Genomic DNA, 15365 nt, shown 5'->3' on the forward strand with positions numbered 1-15365 from the left:
TGAAGGCCAAAGAAAAGAGGTCATAGAAAAGAACTGCACAAATAAAAAAATATCTCTCTTTACAGCAGCATTAATTTTTTTAACCATCAGTGGCAAAAACAGCAACAGAGTCTTATATTCTGTTGGCTAATCAAGTCTTTATTGCTAATATGTTTGTATCATCTTTCCCTTCACCTCTGGAATGTAAGTCCAGTATTCATTTTGTCTTTAGTGGGCTAGATGCACCACTTTAATTTGATTTATTTTGTCTCTTTGCAGTTTTTGCAGAGTACAAATCATGGCTGTATTAAGAGAACTGGATACCATCTTCCAAAATGGTGCTACATTCATTCTAATAATTTCCTAACTGGGTGAATACTGTACACCAAAAACGTCTTACGGCTTCTGCACCTTTTGGGTCTATAGTGCATGCACATTACAGTCCTAGCCGAGCTGGCGGACTCCCCGCTGACAAATTAAGGTAATGATACGGCTCTTCAAGGTCTTTAAATTTTTATTGGAGCAAATGGATCAAATTGTGATAATAAAGTATTTGCGACACTAACTAAAATGTGCCGGTATTCATTTACAGCATCTTCTGCAGTAATTGAATGGGAACAGATCTTTTGGGGCCAGTGCATGTCACATGATCTACAATAGACCCTTTTCACGGCAGACACTTTGGTGTGTCACTGTAAGCCATGTCAGTGAGTGAGCATGAACGATACCAGAGCCCTGGAACTGGCTCACCAAAATGGAATGAATGTTATTAATTTCACCTGTGCTTTTCCTGCTTTAAGAAGTCAGATTTTCTGCGGTGAAAAGGGTCTCTATTCAAACTGTAACCACTACACTCTTTGCTTTTATAGGTTTTGGAGACAGCTGAAAACTCTGAGATGAGGTGAGATGATGAAACTCAGTGGATTCACTAGCAAGTTAAAGCTGGAGTGCAGGACTTTTAAATATAAAAGAACATCCGTTACATTCAAGCCCTTGCCAAGCAAGTTTAAACAGTGCTTATTAAGCCACAGTACTGGAGTTTTTAATCTGGTGTCTGTGGTGACATTCCCAACCAGCAATGACTGGTTTGCCAGAGCATGCGCACCAGAGCCTACCGCTGGCCGAGCTAGCTAACTCTAGTTAGTTTAGCCCTCCGCTAACTAGAGGGATACAATCATTTAATCATGCAGCTCTTCTAGGCTTTCCAAATGTTATCGGACCGAGTGGATCAAATTCTGATAGTGAAACAAGTCATTTTGATGCTCAAAAAAATTTATCCACCGTTTTACAGCCGCAACAGTAGCGACAGGGACCCACTCATGCATGTACTCATAGAACTGGAGGTACATCCAGGTTATTACTATTCACTCCCACTGCCAGAAAGGAGAGACAAAAGTTCCACAATACAGTTTTAATAGGAGCCTTTTCTCACCACAGGGAGTTATTGCAGTCAGTTAATTAAAAAATATGGCAAAATTAAACAAAACTGAATACAGATGGGTACGCTCTTTGGTTTCTTCACCAGCTAGCAGGGTAAATGTAATTAGTACTTATATCATGTTCACATAACATAGACTGTATTACACTCAGCCAAGTGGGAAACACTGGTCATGTCAGCCTACTAATTATAATTATAAGATATAGGGAGATAAGGGGAATTTTCAAAAAAAGAACTATACTTGCAGTTGCATCAAAATAAAATCCAAATTAAATCATATACAATCAGCTAATTAAAGATAATTTGTATTTTTCCAGTTTGAGTACAAGGCTGGAAACAGTAGTCAATCTTGGAATAATGAATGAACATTACCACGTTGGAATAATGAAAGGTTTTCCTATTCTTGCCATTCTGTTGACACGGTGTAAATGCTGTATCAGTCAGGTAAATATTATATCTTGTAAACACATTAGCTATCATATCAGTGTCAATGCTAGACTCACTATAGTTGAATAATGGACCTTTATAGACACAGCAAGCATTTCACCTCCCTGTAGTGAACATTTATTTTAAGATAAAATTATTTGTTCAGGTGGACAGTTTTTACAGTATAAAGGTGGAGGTAGGGAGCCCCTGGAGGACAGAGTAAATTAAAGCCCAAAAGCATAAAAGTGTTGGGGCAGAATTTGTTTATGTTGCACCATTTTTCAAGAAAACAAAAGCACGAGAGAGAGGAGAGAGAGAGAGAGAGAGAAAGCTATAACACTGACTTACAGACAAACAAATCATCTACACTTCTACTTGGAAAATGTGCTGAATCATGAAAAAGCTGAGATCCATGCAGGTTTTGTTGTCAATCACTAGCTAACTTCCATGGTCACAAACAGTAGAAAGACACATGTCTGGAATAAGTAAGCACATATTTTTATGGAACTGAGAAAAATATCTGAACTCCTCCACCTTTACTTTCACACCTCTCTCTCTTTGTCTTGATTTATTTCCCTCATTTTATGATTTCCAGTGGGAAGAACAAGCTTGAGCATGTTTCTGACATTTTATTTACACTATCCTGAGAATACAAATTTGTTATTGTGTAAGTTTATAGACACAGACTGTCATTCTTAATTTTTACTTGTGACACATCAACTGCTGTGACCCCTCACTTCTTGCAAGCACCCATTTGACCAAACATTCAGACTGAAAACAGCCATGCATTAAAAAACTACTGTTGTTTGCAATGAGGTAAACAGTAGAAACCCACATTCAAGTGCCAAGAGCCCAAAGTGACATCTTCATAGAGGTTACTCTGTCTGACCAACAGCTAAGAAACAAGATTCAACCAGCAAATATTTGGCATTTTTGTTTGATAACGCTGCGTTCATGTCATATTGGAGTTACCGTAAGTAAATTGTAACTATGAATGGAAAACTGGGCTTTTTCTGAAAGCTCCGATATGTCCAACTTGGCACTTAATAATAGCCCGAAAATCAAGCAAACATGGACGCCCCACGTCAGCCAAAGTTTGTTATTCAATGAAATTGAACCTAATTTAAATGGTTATAATGTAATTTTGTCAATGCAAAGTATTTTAAACCCTCATATAACCAATTTAGTTATTATACAACCTTCTTGAGTTGTCAGATGAAGTGAACACTTGCAAGTCCTTAACATGCGAATCTTTCTCATCCTTCCCCTCCATCTAACATTGAGTGAACGTGGCATAAACAGATTTATTTGTTTTTTTAAATTGTTGTTAATCAGTTTTTTTGTCAATATTGATTAGTTAACTAATTGTTTCATCCTAATTCCTGCATTAATTTGGGCTGAAACAATGAGTTATTATTTATTGTCATGGCAACAATTTCTAAACAGGCATCAACGGAGTGTTAATAGTTAATGTTAATAGTAAAAGGTAAGGTTCATGAAAAGTTAAATAAAGAAAATCAAGTCATGGTCACAATCAGTGAAGTAATTAAAGCATGACAGTGTCACATACTGAGTGTATGAATGTCCAATAAGGCCCAGACGTATCATGACGTTCACATTGCTCACTCATATCTCACACTGCAGAGTGCTCATTTCCCTCTCAACATGCCTTTCTGTCTACTCTTAAAGTTTATCTCTGTTTTTACTCATCACAGTTATGTTCTCTCCTCTCTCTCTCTCTCTCTCTCTCTCTCTCTCTCTCTCTCTCTCTCTCTCTCTCTCTCCATACAACATACCAGTGGAGTCAAAGTATCAGCTGTAAAGTACCTCAGCTGAGACACACTAAAATCACACACGGCAAAGCACACACACATGTACACACACATGCATTCACACGCTTGTTTTTTTTCAAGCTAGTAATGGGTCTCTTGTCTGAAATCCCAACCACTAGACTTAAAATAGCCACACCTATTACAGCATATCAGCTGTCAGTGAGCCACGCTGACACTGAGCAGTTATTCACCTCATCACTTAACCATGACTGTGTGCTTCTTCTTACAGTTATAGAGGTAGTATGGAGAAGCTGGCAGTATTTAAACCTCTGCTTGTTGCTGTGTTGCCTGAAATCTTTATGGGCTTTTTCAAAAATCCATAAACAGAGCCTGAAATATACTATAAGAGAGTTCTAAGGAGACTTGCATCAGATGTATGAATTTTTTACATTAAGATCAGTTTTTGCTCACATATTCCTTATTATCGAGGAAAGTACAATAGCAGTGTTGTACCGTTTTGAAGCTTTGCTTATAATCTCATCTTGACTCTGTTGTACATCTATCTATCAAGATTTGTTGGTCATGAATGTACGAATCCATTTGTTTCAGTTAGCTGTTTGTTATTTCCCATGTGTTGCTATCTGTTCAAGATAATAACCATTTTCCGCAGTGTTTCCTTCACAACAACTGCTACAAAATTAAATTAATAGCATTAGTCACCTGCTTGTTTCTATGGCTTTTCTCCCTATTAAGTGTGTGTATAACTAAGGCCAAGGGCCTTCTGTTCCAAGATGCCTTCAACAACTTTTCTAAAGCTGTTGACAGCTATTAAATTACTGTATGTAGATAATCAGTTGTCATTTTACAGATTTTTCCTGAAGCAAAAAAGCAGCATGCATCTAACCCAGATGTGACCTTTCCTGTGCAGCAGTTAAAACATCTTAATATTCTTTTCTAAAGTGCTGAATACAACCTTCTCTCTCTATGCTTTTTTGTCTGTTTTACCTTGTGTGAATTACAGTAACAGAAGCATCTGCAGCGCTCCAACGACCCTCAAACAGCATCATAAAAAACATCAGTAAGCCTAACTGTTTGTAGAGATATTTTAGCCACTACCATTTCCACACTTAATTTGACACACCATTAGTGGCATTTCAGTTGCATATAAAGTTGATGACACATATCCTCAGTAGAAATTAAACTTATTTTTTCATCAGAACACAAATATTACTGTGTGTCTACACAGGAGGTGTAGCATAAGCAGCACATTAGCAGAGCAGCAACAACAGCAGCAGCTAGTCTGTGCGTCTACACAGGATGCGTTCAGACGCTGTATGAGTGTATGTAGTGTATGAGACAATGAATAATATATATTCACAGACTTGATTTTACACCTCTGGAAAGTTATCACATTGCAATCCTGTTTACTAGTGTGTAGATGTGGAACGTCCGTGTGCAAGTCCATAGCTGTCCGCATTTTGACAGCACTCAGAGCCCAACATACAGAAATAACAATCAGAATGAGGGCGGCAGTATAATCTTGATATATGATCTTGATAATCTGATGATATATTTATTAATTTGGTCCAGAGGGGGACTTAAGCCAAAGAGGACAAATGGGCAGCAGCTCGAGACACTTTAGCCAGTATGTGTGCCAGTCCCTGCTCGCTGGTGAATTGGAGCAGTCTTATTCAAATGAATGAGGGGACTGCATTTTCTCACACAGTGCTGTTGTGTCTGTGTGAATGTGGCCTTCGCCCTTCATGTAGTTATTTTTGAGGAAGTGCGTGGCACCCACAGCAGGACCCTACATAGCTACACAGCCACTGCATGTGAACCACAACCCCTTAATGCAGAAGCATAATTCAGCTGTCTGTAAACTGAAACTATGCAGCCCATACCAGCCATATGACATCGATGGCGATGTTGTACTGGAAGGTGTTGAACTAGACTGTGCAAAGTTTAATCAGATTCGGCTGACCAGCCCTCACAAAGCCATAAAGCTGCCATTTTAAAAGGCTTGCCAAATGGGATGTCGTTTTGAGTGTTGCGCCAGCCTAAGCAGTGTGCGTTTGTGCTTACTAAAGCTTCTGTTTCTGGAAAGTTGCCTGTCTGCAAGGTAAACATTGGAATGAGTACAATGATACAAGCTACACGTTAGCATTGCACACTGCATTGCGCTGCAGCAGAGGTTGAGTGAGGATCAACTATTTGTTGGAGCCCCTGAGCAGCGTCACCCCTGCTGTGCTAGCGAAGTGATAGACATGAATGAGAAGGCTGCGTTTTGTGACGCAGTGCTGCTTTCGGTCTGAACACGGCCTATAGCAGAACAGAACGGATGGTTTGTGTTTAACCTTGGTCTCAATGTCACTCACCAGCCTCATGCTTCTCCACAACCCAACACCCCCCCACCTCCTCCTCCAACACCCCACAACACCACCACCACCACCACCCCCCGCCCTCAGTTGGTGTGTTTGAGCCTCTCAGCAGGGGGCCTGCAGTTCCAGAGATATGTGGGGGTGGTGTGTGTGTGTGTGTGTGCGCACGTGTGTGTGTGTGTGCCTGCCTGTGTGTGCGTATATGTTTGTGCACAGGCATGTGTGTAGCCTTTCGGCTTCTCCCTGGATGTGCTAATGTGATAATTGAGTATTCCAAGTTCTGCCTGCAACTATGTCACCATACACACAAGCACACACTCTCTCTCTCACTCACACACACACACACACACACACACACACACACACTCACATCACACAGCTAGCTTGTCTCAGAATAGCTTCCTCACTCCTTGTTGACATTCTTCAGCCTGAGCTGTGTTGAATAGTTCTTGATAACACACATGGAAATTAATCTGTTCTTTATTTATTGCTTTTGTGTTTGAATATGTACGTTGCATCAGACATGTTGGTTTGGCATCGTATTTATTCTGTTGTGTTGCTTGAAAAATGTATAAAAAGTGCATATATATAGCCAAAACCTGTTGGTGACCTAATAAATACCAATCCTAGAGTGGGTGATTTTGGCAATTTTGTCAAAATTTCTGTGAATATACTTTAACTGCAAAACATATGTTAATAAAACTGAAAATGTTACAGTTTTAGTCATTGATTTTTATGTGAATGTTCTACATTATCAGGTCGTTTTAAGTATGTACAAAACATGAAATGTGTGAGCGAGCATAACAGAGAAAGTTTGAAGGAGACTTGCTCGCCTGCAAATAGAACATAATGTGCTCTTCTTGCTCTCTTTCTCACATCCTCATGCTCTTGTCTTGGCGCAGTAAGATAAAGCTGAAAGATGTGTCCAGAATGCCTTTAAAGGAGCCACCAGTGCACCCAGGGACCGGTGAGCAGCATCCAGAGACCAGCACTCGTCCCCTGCCCGGAGTTTGAGGAGCGGTGAACTGAGGAGTTGATGCGTTCAGAAGCCAGTAGGTCATAGCTGTACTCTGAAGCTCCAGGCAAACACATCACAGACAAACCAGAAAGGCACTCTCTGGCTTTCAATATTGATCACTTCTCACACATTCACACATTGCACACACACACAGACACACATCACATGTCAGAGAAATCAATGAACAGACACATTTACACTGGCTGTGAACCAAGTAATTCTTGTAGTATTTGTGTTTTTTTTTTTTTCGAGTTTGTGTGAGTTCGAGTGTATATGCATGACTGAGAAACAAGGAGAGAGTTGAAAAGTTGAGTCAAGAAAGTTCTGTGAAGATTTTTCACAAACGACTGGGGGGGAGGGGACTATATAGAGAGGAGGCGTAGAGGAGGCGTTGTCGGAAGGAGAAGAGAGGAGGGGATTAGGGTTGGCGGTTCGCTGTCGAACCAGCATCGATACAACGGCAGCATTTGCCTAATCCCTTGGTAATGGGAGCTTAGCAGCCTCCTCGGACACACAAACACTCCCTCTGCCTCCTCCTCCGCTCTGCTCCTCTCTTCTCCTTTCCTGCCCTCTTCCCTCCTCATTTACATAACATTAGAAACATTAAGGCGGCTCCTACAAGGCCCCATTATGTGCGTGTTGGTTTTGGGTCCCATTGCGTCGGCCCCAAGGCCTTTGGAGAGGAGAGGAGCAGAATGAGTCAGGACATCACAGACGCTTGTCCACTGTTTTGTCTGCTGGAGATGGTTTGTGTGCTTGTAAAGGACTTATTGAAAGAAGAGAGAGAGAGAGAAAGAGGGAAGGAGAGAGTGATAAATGGTTTTCAGAGAGTCCAGAGCGAGTGATCTGATTGCAGATGTGTGTCCGGAAAGTCAGCTGCAACATCCTGGAAATACACAGGCTTCACTTTCAGATAGGTGTTGTTTGTTTTTCTGATAATTAATTAGGCAGAGTTAACATAAAAAGCACCATGGCAAGGATGTTTCATGGATCATTCTTGGCACCAAAATTGTTTTTCAGAGCTGAAGTTCAAACATTAAGGTGACAGAAGTGAAAAACAGAATCGAGCTTTTCACCTCACAAAGCCGCTGTTTGTCCAACAGACACACCGTTAGAACTATTCAACACGGTTTTTAAGATCAACCATGAAATTCTGGCTGCGAGTTAGATAATTGATAAGTGTGATGATATATTGTAGAAAAGTTCTGCAAAACAACTGCCTTTGAAAAGAACAAAAAAACATCATGAAGTTGTGAGTTAATACAAAAACTTCAACATGCTGCGTTCAAAAAAACAAACCCATAAAAAATTTAACAAAAATAATAATGACAGACACAAATAAAAACAAAACATGAGATAATGATTGAAGCAGATTTAATAGACAGTCAGGTGAAGGTTACATGAAAAATAATTGTATGTTTACAGGTGTTGATTCTGAGTGAATAATTTCATTATCTTGATAATAATTAAAATCATGTTTTCTGTATCAAATAATGGAGGCCTTTCGTAGGAATCGATTTGGCCTTCTGAGGCAACACTTTCATTAGTAAATCTACAGGTTAAACCTGCAACAACAGGAAGAAATTCAGTAAAGTGACTCCATGTTAACAGCAACAACAGATCAGACATATTATCAAGACCTTTGACACTAAACCACTATTTCCCCACATACATTTGTGAAAACACCTCAATGCATTTTGGGAATCTAAATCAACTTAATTTTATTAATTGATGCTATTGATTAGTAATTGCGATGTAGCAATCAATTGTGATTCTTATAAAAAATAATTTTGTAAAGATAGAGCTAATAAAAATATATTATAACACAGATGAACAAACTGCAGTGTCACAGTACTTATTGACAGACCTCATGTATATTTAGAAAAGTGTCAGTAACTGACACTAAAGGAGAGTAACTGTGCAATTAATCATCAAACTACACACAACTTACAGCCGTGAACCAACAGAGAAAAAAATAGCAACAGTACTCGATGTTTCTCTGCTTTTTATAACTTTCCCCTCTTCCTCGCTTTCATTTAGTCCCATAAAGCAGAGTTTTCAGTTGGCTTCAAAGCTCTGTGCCGAGCTCAGTTGGGGGCCTTCAAAGCCCCCTGTCTGTCGGCAGGTTTAGGCACAGAGAAAGCTTCTTGTTCTTTAAGGATTTGGCTCACAAATAACGCCCAGCCAGGGCCAAGGCAACTAGCTTACACCCTGACAGGATGGTAGACAGACTTCTGCATTTTAGTGATGTGTTTTGGGGGCTATTCCTACATCTATCTGAGTGAGTACCTGCTATGTTTGGTGTTGTTCTGCTCTGCTCTGTTGTTTTCTGTGCTGTCCTTCTTAGAAATGTTGCCTGCTTGTAAGAAATTGCTCTTGTGGATGTTAACAGTAACTGTAGATGTTTGCTTTAAACTGAAGAAATGATTCTACAGCAAGTTTCTAATTTCAAGATTTAAAATTTCCTGTTGCATTGTTATTTCATATTATCATTAAAAAAAAAGAATTATGAAGAGTGGAGTAAAGCTAGCTGCTAGTACTTTTAAAGTAACAAAACTACATTTGTGTGCTGTTCAGATGTAGTCTTGATAAACCTTAATTTAAAAACATACATTTGATTTGACATTTTTTGCAGTGTGGAGTGCAATGACTTTGCATAGGCCGACATTTTAATTCTTAGAGCAGTGCTTGTTTGGCTTGATAGTTTGGTGAATATAAAGTTTTAAATTAAGTCTAAAAGTAATTCTGATGCTTAGGAGATATTTTGCTAAGGCCCTTACATTCTGGTTTTATTATTACCCCTAATTAATAGCACTGTGATGGTAGTTGATATTAGACTTTAATAAGCCATGAGTCAGTCAGGGAGTGTTTTCTGTTTTTCTTACAGTCACCCTTCATCCTTCAAGTCTCAGTTACTTACAGAAAAACAAAACAACAGGTTTTTTACTGAAGCTCTTTACCGTGAAAAAGGGGAGGAGACACAGACACATACACACACTGTGTATGTTAAACTGATTTTGCCTAGAAAATTATTTGCAGTTATAATATTAAGTATTATTCAGGCATATTGGCATTTTGTTAATTAATGTCTCTTTAGATAGTTTTGTATTACTTGCAGCTTGTGTATATTTTCTCTTTATTAATTTGGAGATGATGGTAACATCTTCCTCTTATAGAAAATATTAAAATATCACACGTAAGGGATTGTTTAGTTTAACTGGCAGATACACTATACAAGCAGGTGTGTGTGTGTGATTCAGTAGTTTTATTGTGGATATTGTCGTACGTTTCTCTCATGTGTGTATGAATAAGTCATAAGTCAATGAGATGAGAGCACATCTCTCCATGTTGGCACACATGCTTCATGTTTTTCGCTGCATTAGAAAGACTGTAGAATTAAACACCAGAAAGTGAAAACTGATTCACAAAGATGACTAGCTTTATTTTTGTCACAATGAAAAGACAGCTGTCTCTCAGATTTATGTGCTTCTTCAAGCAATTTAGCGAGAATATTATATATAGGGGGGGCAGAAAGTCTAATGAGTGACAACCATAAAGACCTGCGTCATATTTGGCGAGTTTGTGTTGTCAGATTGGATTGAGGAAAATGAACAACAGAAGGAGGATTTTTTAGGGATTGTCAGCCTAAACTGCTTCATACAGTATTATAAATGGCTCTTTCACTACTGGTTGTGTTTATGACATTTGGAGGTGATGATTAACCTCAATATGATGTGTTGATTCTGATAAATGCTTAGTATGTATGCAGATCTTAAAGTAATTATAAGTGTCTATATTTTGTGATTGATAGCTTGAGGGAATAAATTAGGGCCCTTTGGTCTGCCCTGAACTGCCTCTCATGTCCTTTATTTCTGGGTTCAGGACTATTCTGTAAATTGAAAAAAAAATGAGTGTGTATTGCTAATAAAGCATATATCACCAATAGTGCATATATTGAGATAATTAATCCAGTGCAACAAAACAAAAAACAAACCTCGTGATCATGAACTGGAAGTGTAGGACACCCAGACAACACTGTGCCTGTAAACATTTCTAATCATTTGTCAGAAACGAATCACTGACTTTTTTTTTAAACTGAAAAGTATCAGTGAGACACTGTTTACATGCAAACACAAACATATGACAACCTTTATTGTCAGTGTGAGCTGTTAGATTGCTCTAGTCTGGCTCAGGTGTTTATTATAGGATCAGTTCAATTAGAATTAAAATAAAGCAGCCCTTTATCACAGTGTGCAAACACAGTATCACTTCCATTCATGAGACATGTTGATCCATACTTTTGTATTGTACCGTTGTCTTGTTTCCTTCTCTGTTATTCCTTTTAACTTGTTTGGCGCTGCACCTGTTCTTAAGTTTGTCACATTGTGTTGTCGTCCCTCGCTCTTGCTCTTTACCAGGCTGTTGAGGATCACAGGATTCACGGACACTGGCCCATTCTGCTGCTGCTCTCATTGTTAGTCTCTTTGGATAAGGGCGTCAGCTAAATGCCTAAATTGTAATTGTAAATTGTAGGCCTGCCCACATGTTAGCCCACTAGTCACAGCGCTCTTAAAGAAACCAGTGCTGAGAGGCTGACGGGACGAGATCGAAACAGGCAGCCATTATAATCAGTCATTCAGCCTTTTGGAGTAGACATTCAGTGTTTGTGGTTTGTTCTAAATTTAAAGGGAACCTCTGTGACCTGCTGGCTTTCACATCGGCCTAAAACCACTCCGCTCTCCCCCTCCTCCCTCCCCTCTTGTCTTTCCCTGCATTCCCTCATTCTCTCTCTGTAGCTCAAAGTTTTCACCCTCTTTGTTTCTTTCTTTTTGAAAAAAATACTCAATCTACTTCTAAGACGCATACTTTTAAAAACTTGCATCGAAGTTATTTGAAGGTATGACTTGTGATTGCATCATCAGGTGGTAACATTGTCAGTATTTGTTTTCTTTCATAGCCAGTAAAGATCCAGCAGCATCTTCCAGTTATCAACAGTTTTCAATTTAACCATACTCATTGAACTGCTGATTAGAGCCTTTCCTATCATTATATATTTGTACTGTTACTATAGTTTTGTGCCCTTTCCTTTTACAATGAAGGGCCCACCTTTGAAAATCTTTCCTTTAAACATATTTAATTGCTGTTTGTGGAAATCGGAGCTCAGCTCACAATGTGCTCCCCGGTTCAAATTTAAATATGGACAAGGGTTATGTGAGGATAATTGTGGGAGTGTGCATTGCATGAATGGTAACCGATGAGTGATGCCAGCAACTACATTCACAGTATTTTAGGAGGAGCCATAAAAACCATAATGATGAAGTTCTGATGAAATATGACGGCAGTATTTTATGTTATCATTCAGTGTTTACTGCAGGAAAAAAGGAAAAAAACATTACTTTCCTAATATTTTGTCACCTGCATTATTCCCATAATTCACACATAATTCAATTTTTGCTGCTTAACAGGTAAAACACATTTTTCACTTAATGGGGTGACACATTGTTATGATTATTGATTCTTTTGGTCTTTACTGACTTATTCCTGTTCACGGGCACAGCGGAAGGGGGCAGGGACTGGAGCCTTTCCCAGCATGCATTGAGCAGGGGACAGGGAAACTCCCTAAGCAGGTTGCCAGTGCATCATATGGCGGATACAGATAGACAAACACTCACACTCAGGGGCAATTTAGATGCTCCAATCTCCCTGACCTGTGATTGTGTGTGCGCTGTGGGAGGAAACCCAGGCAAACATGCAGAGGATCATGCAAACTCCACACTGGAACTAACTAACTAAACTACCACTGGGCTGCTGTGCTGTCCTGGCATTATTATCAGCCCCACCCTGTCTCTCTGTCTCACCTTTCCTCTCTCACACATCTCTTCTCCTCAGTAGTGCACGGTGGGGAATATTGTCTGTGTGTGTGTGTGTGCGACTTCTCCAGCAAACTGCTTCTTGGCTCTCCACTGTGTTAATCATATTCCTTCTGGCAAGCTCTAGCAGGAGAGAGCGAGGGATGATGGGAGGGAGGGGAGAGAGGAGACAGGGATGTGGTTGAGAAAAAGAGTAGAAAGAGATGAGGGGAGAGAGGAGAAAGCACATGGGAAATGGAGAGAGGGAGAGAGAGGGAGAATAGAGAGTGCAGTAATTAGTTAAGTTTTGCAGTGGTTTATAACTCTGAGAGACACGGTGTTGAAGGATACCTGAATGTCTCTCTCCCTCCCTCCCTCCCTCCTTCCCTCCCTCCCCATCGTCTCTCCCTCTCCTCCCGTCTGCGTCTCCCTCTCTACCTTTAAATAATGCAGTGTGAGAGATGGTTCTTACATACTGAGGAGGTGTCAGCAGACAGTTATGGGAACGTCAGCACCATTGCACCTACCCAAATGACACACGAGCACATCCACACATGCACACACTTCTGTCATATCTGTTTAGCGTGTGTGTCGCTAAACTCTGCCACACTGACTCGATAATTAGACGGGCTTACACTGTTAACGTATAGCATTAAGGCCCAAAAACATCAAATAGGTAATTTTATGTATTTATACACAAACATGCTCAGGATATACATACTGGAATTGCCAAATGAATTTAAACGTATTGCATAAAAAACTAGCTCATTACAATAACATGACTGCATTATTTGACAGTTTCAAGTGTTTTACTGTAAAAATATATTATGATAATGGTAAGGCTCAGTGACATTAATGTATTATTACGAGAATCTAAGGTGCATGGAAGATGCTCAAGAAGCAGTAACAATATATTAATGAATGAAGCTGACAGGTTGACATCTTGAATACCCTATAGTGTGTATTGTATACTGTGTTTCAAATGTGCTGAGCATTTCATAACACTGATTATCATGGTAAATATAGGACATATAGTATAATAAAAACACACAAAAACAGCATTTTCAAAAAAAAAAAAATCTTAAATGGATATCATGTATTTTAACAGGAATTTACAATATAATCTTCTTTACAGTTAAAGGATAATGTTTAAAGTTTGCCATCAGGCATGTAAGAACGTTACAAACTAATGTCTATCCCAATGCATACCTACAATATAGCTGTTTATCTGTCTTTAAATTTCCCATGCTCTCAAATAACATCAACAGAGCGGTAATCCACTCTGTGTAAATGTCAAGATATGAGATACTGCACCATCACTACACATGAGCACTTAGTTAGATTTACTGTCAGTCTGAGGCGTTCAGGAAGGCCATTTTCCTCCAGATTCAAAAGCTTAGAAGCTTTTGGCATGGAAAGTTATTTTTATCCAACCTGCGGAGATGTGAAGTGAAATGACTCAAAAATGATGGAAACAAATGTCACCAGCACTTTAAGTTTATGATATATCAACAAAAACGACCAAGCTACAAAATATTTTGCATATGTGTGAGAAGAATGGGCACAATAACATGACCATTTAGAAGACAATGGGAATAATGATTAATAATATTAGATTATATTTGAGTAGAGGAATGAATTGAGGGAAACATAAAGCAGAAATTATTAAATCTGTTCTTTTATTTCATTACACTAACTCACAGTAATGTGGTCATTTTTTCTTTGCCTGCAGGTTGCCTGGGAGACAAACATTAACATCAGCCAAAATTTAATGTGATTTATATTACACCATTTTAACATGGTTGTATGCTGCCAAATAAAATAGGACAGATTCTGTTTATTCATTGTGTGTTTTTAGCCATTAATTAACCCTCTATTTACCACCATCGTGTCTCTTACCGACTATATAGAAACTGGAGGCCATAATGTAACCCTCCAGTCAACCATATTTAACGGAACCTATCATGCAGTACAGATTCCCCGTCTTTCAGTCTCTTTGGGCCTTTTTAGATTTCCTTTTTTGCTTCCAGGAACTGCTTTTTTCTTGGTAAATATAACCAGACACTTTTTTTGTCTGCCTGTCAACACAGGATCTGTTGCTACTTCAGTAATCTCAATGTCAAATTTGTATTAGACAAATATCTAATAATAGCCATTCTCTTAGATAGATGGCTCTTGCCAGGGTTTAGACGCAGAGAGCTGTCACACTGTCAGGATCCCTTGAATACTGAGCTGATGAAATGGTTGCCAGTAATATAATTTGGACTCAATATAATAAACAATAGTCTACATATTGATATTGTATTTCATTTTTGCATGCCTATCATGCACTCTCTTTGTAGGGATGTTTAACTGCACTGTGACCTTGAAATGACACTGGCACAATGAGGAACATTAAGAAAAGCAAAGTCAGCAAACTATAATTACATTCACCCCCAACTGCTTTAAGAGTTTAATAAAGGGTGATATCGGAATTGGTTCTGATTAGGAATAGAATATGAATAT

The 15365-nt window shown here is 39.0% G+C and overlaps 1 long non-coding RNA gene across 1 annotated transcript in view; it reads left to right on the forward strand.

Annotated features, from left to right (window-relative positions):
• Positions 1-15365, forward strand: part of LOC137191804 (uncharacterized) — a 50813-nt gene that overhangs the window by 13936 nt on the left and 21512 nt on the right. Inside the window, exon 2 of the long non-coding RNA XR_010930448.1 lies at positions 6896-7045. This is a non-coding gene — a long non-coding RNA (uncharacterized lncRNA). The remainder of the gene's footprint in view (positions 1-6895; positions 7046-15365) is intronic.

This window comes from Thunnus thynnus, chromosome 10 (assembly GCF_963924715.1).
Source record: "Thunnus thynnus chromosome 10, fThuThy2.1, whole genome shotgun sequence".
Classification (NCBI taxonomy): domain Eukaryota; kingdom Metazoa; phylum Chordata; class Actinopteri; order Scombriformes; family Scombridae; genus Thunnus; species Thunnus thynnus.